Source organism: Arachis hypogaea, chromosome 13, assembly GCF_003086295.3.
Source record: "Arachis hypogaea cultivar Tifrunner chromosome 13, arahy.Tifrunner.gnm2.J5K5, whole genome shotgun sequence".
NCBI classification, from domain to species: domain Eukaryota; kingdom Viridiplantae; phylum Streptophyta; class Magnoliopsida; order Fabales; family Fabaceae; genus Arachis; species Arachis hypogaea.
Genome location: NC_092048.1, coordinates 52,889,615 through 52,893,591, shown reverse-complemented (window position 1 = coordinate 52,893,591; position 3,977 = coordinate 52,889,615). Strand labels below are relative to the sequence as shown.

The 3,977-nt window shown below is 34.3% G+C and overlaps 1 non-coding gene across 1 annotated transcript; it reads right to left on the bottom strand.

Moving 5' to 3' along the window:
* Positions 1-2,531: 2,531 nt before the first annotated feature.
* Positions 2,532-2,639, bottom strand: LOC112738879 (small nucleolar RNA R71). The gene has a single exon (XR_003169831.1). It is a non-coding gene; the product is annotated as a small nucleolar RNA R71 (small nucleolar RNA).
* Between the last annotated feature and the right edge of the window lie 1,338 nt (positions 2,640-3,977).

Sequence of the window (3,977 nt, the reverse complement as noted above, 5' to 3'; positions counted from 1 at the left end):
TAGCTTGCTTCATGCCAACAATCTCCGTGGGATCGACCCTTACTCACGTAAGGTTTATTACTTGGACGACCCAGTGCACTTGCTGGTTAGTTGTATCGAAGTCGTGACAAATAATGAATTGAAATTAGAGCACCAAGTTTTTGGAGCCATTACCAGAGATCACAATTTCGTGCACCAAGTTTTTGGCGCCGTTGCCGGGGATTGTTCGAGTTTGGACAACTGACGGTTCATCTTGTTGCTCAGATTGGGTAACTTTCTTTTTGTTTTCTTTTCAAAAAGTTTTCAAAAATTTTTTCAAAAATCTTTCAAAAATTTTCTCCTTTGTTTTCGAAAAAAAAATTTTAAAATAAAAATGTTTCAAAAATATATTTTTTCAGAATTTTTAAGAATGAATTCTAGTGTTTCATGAAGCATGTTGAAGCCTGACTGGCTGTAGGGTATGTCAGGCGTGTCATGTTTGAGTTACATACTAAAGCTTGGCTGGCTATTAAGCCATGCCTGACCCTTTGATTGGAGCTTTAGAATAAAGAGCATAAGATTCCTGGAATTCATATTAAAAATTTTGGAATCCTTATTTTTCTTTTTCAAAATGATTTTCGAAAAAAAAAATTTAAAAGAAAATGCAAAAAATTTCATAAAATCATAAAAATAAAAAATATTTCATGTTTCTTGTTTGAGTCTAGAGTCAGATTTTAAGTTTGGTGTCAATTGCATATTCATCTTGCATTTTTCGAAAAATTTATGCATTCATGGTATTCTTCATGATCTTCAAGTTGTTCTTGGTAAGTCTTCTTGTTTGATCTTGATGTTTTCTTGTTTTGCATCTTTTCTTGTTTTTCATGTGCATTTCTGCATCCATAGAGTCTAAACATGAAAGATTTCTAAGTTTGGTGTCTTGCATGTTTTCTTTGCATATAAAAATTTTCAAAAATAAGTTCTTGATGTTCATCTTGACATTCAAAGTGTTCTTGGTGTTCATCTTGATATTCATAGCATTCTTGCATGCATTCATTGTTTTGATCCATAATTTCCATGCATTGAGCATTTTTAGTGTTTTTCTCTCTCATCAATAAAAATTCAAAAATTAAAAAAATATCTTTCCCTTTTTATCTCTTAAAATTTCGAAAATTAGATTTGACTTTTTCAAAAATTTTTAAAATACTAGTTGTTTTTATAAGTCAAATCAAATTTTCAATTTAAAAATCTTATCTTTTTCAAAATCTTTTTCAAAAATCAAATCTTTTTCATTTTTCTTAGTTATTTTCAAAAATTTTAAATATTTTTCAAAAAAATCTTTTTCTTATTTTTATATCAAATTTTCGAAAATAACAATAACAATTAATGTTTTGATTCAAAAATTTTAAGTTTGTTACTTGCTTGTTAAGAAAGATTCAAACTTTAAGTTCTAGAATCATATCTTGTGAATCAAGTCATTAATTGTGATTTTAAAAATCAAATCTTTTTCAAAACTAATTTCAATCATATCTTTTCAAAAAATATCTTCTTATCTTATCTTTTTCAAAAATTTGATTTCAAAATATCTTTTCTAACTTCCTAACTTCTTATCTTTTCAAAATTTGTTTCAACTAACTAACTAATTTTTTTTGTTTGTTTCTTATCTCTTTCAAAATTACCTAACTAACTCCCTCTCTCTCTAATTTTCGAAAATATCTTCCCCCTTTTTCAAAATTTCTTTTTAATTAACTAATTATTTTAATTTTTGATTTTAATTTTCGAAAATTACTAACCTTTTTCAAAAACCATTTTCGAAAATCACTAACTCTTTTTCAAAAATTATTTTCGAAAATTCTCCCTCTCTCTCATCTCCTTCTATTTATTTATTCATCTACTAACACTTCATCTCACCCAAATTCGAACCCCATCTTCCATCTGTGTTTGAATTTTTTTCTTCTTCTTTTCTTCTACTCACACAGGGACCTCTATACTGTGATAAAAAGGATCCCTATTATTATTATTTTTCTGTCCCTCTTTTTCATATGAGCAGGAGCAAGGACAAGAATATTCTTGTTGAAGCAGATCCAGAACCTGAAAGGACTCTGAAAAGGAAACTAAGAGAAGCTAAAATACAACAGTCCAGAGACAACCTTTCAGAAATTTTCGAATAGGAAGATGAGATGGCAGCCAAAAATAATAATAATGCAAGGAGGATGCTTGGTGACTTTACTGCACCTAATTCCAATTTACATGGAAGAAGCATCTCCATTCCTGCCATTGGAGCAAACAATTTTGAGCTGAAACCTCAATTAGTTTCTCTGATGCAGCAGAACTGCAAGTTTCATGGACTTCCATCTGAAGATCCTTTTCAGTTCTTAACTGAATTCTTGCAGATATGTGATACTGTTAAGACTAATGGAGTAGATCCTGAGGTCTACAGGCTCATGCTTTTTCCTTTTGCTGTAAGAGACAGAGCTAGGATATGGTTGGACTCTCAACCTAAGGATAGCCTGAACTCTTGGGATAAGCTGGTCAAGGCTTTCTTAGCCAAGTTCTTTCCTCCTCAAAAGCTGAGTAAGCTTAGAGTGGATGTTCAGACCTTCAGACAGAAAGAAGGTGAATCCCTCTATGAAGTTTGGGAGAGATACAAAGAACTGACCAAAAAGTGTCCTTCTGACATGCTTTCAGAATGGACCATCCTGGATATATTCTATGATGGTCTATCTGAATTGGCTAAAATGTCATTAGATACTTCTGCAGGTGGATCCATTCACCTAAAGAAAACGCCTGCAGAAGCTCAAGAACTCATTGACATGGTTGCTAATAACCAGTTCATATACACTTCTGAGAGGAATCCTGTGAATAATGGGACGCCTATGAAGAAGGGAGTTCTTGAAATTGATACTCTGAATGCCATATTGGCTCAGAACAAAATATTGACTCAGCAAGTCAATATGATTTCTCAGAGTCTGAATGGAATGCAAGCTGCATCCAACAGTACTCAAGAGGCATCTTCTGAAGAAGAAGCTTATGATCCTAAGAACCCTGCAATAGCAGAGGTGAATTACTTAGATGAACCTTTTGGAAACACCTATAATCCATCATGGAGAAATCATCCAAATCTCTCATGGAAGGATCAACAAAAGCCTCAACAAGGCTTTAATAATGGTGGAAGATACAGGTTTAACAGTAGTAAACCTTTTCCATCATCCACTCAGCAACAGACAGAGAACTCTGGACAAAATACCTCTAATTTAGCAAACTTAGTCTCTGATCTGTCCAAGGCCACTGTAAGTTTCATGAATGAAACAAGGTCTTCCATTAGAAATTTGGAAGCACAAGTGGGCCAGCTGAGTAAAAGGATCACTGAAATCCCTCCTAGTACTCTCCCAAGCAATACAGAAGAAAATCCAAAAGGAGAGTGCAAGGCCGTTGACATAACTACCATGGCCGAACCTGTAAGGGAAGGAGAGGACGTGAATCCCAAGGAGGAAGACCTCCTGGGACGTCCAGTGATCAATAAGGAGCTTCCCTCTGAGGAACCAAAGGAATCTGAGGCTCACCTAGAGACCATAGAGATTCCATTAAACCTCCTTATGCCATTCATGAGCTCTGATGAGTATTCCTCTTCTGAAGAGAATGAAGATGTAACTGAAGAGTAAACTGCCAAGTTCCTTGGTGCAATCATGAAACTGAATGCCAAATTATTTAGTATTGAAACTTGGGAAGATGAACCTCCCTTGTTCACCAATGAACTAAGTGATCTGGATCAACTGACATTGCCTCAGAAGAAACAGGATCCTGGAAAGTTCTTAATACCTTGTACCATAGGCACCATGATATTTAAGGCTCTGTGTGACCTTGGTTCAGGGATAAACCTCATGCATCTCTCTGTAATAGAGAAACTGGGAATCTATGGGGTACAAGCCACTAAAATCTCATTAGAGATGGCAGACAATTCAAGAAAACAGGCTTATGGACAAGTAGAGGATGTGTTAGTAAAGGTTGAAGGCCTTTACATC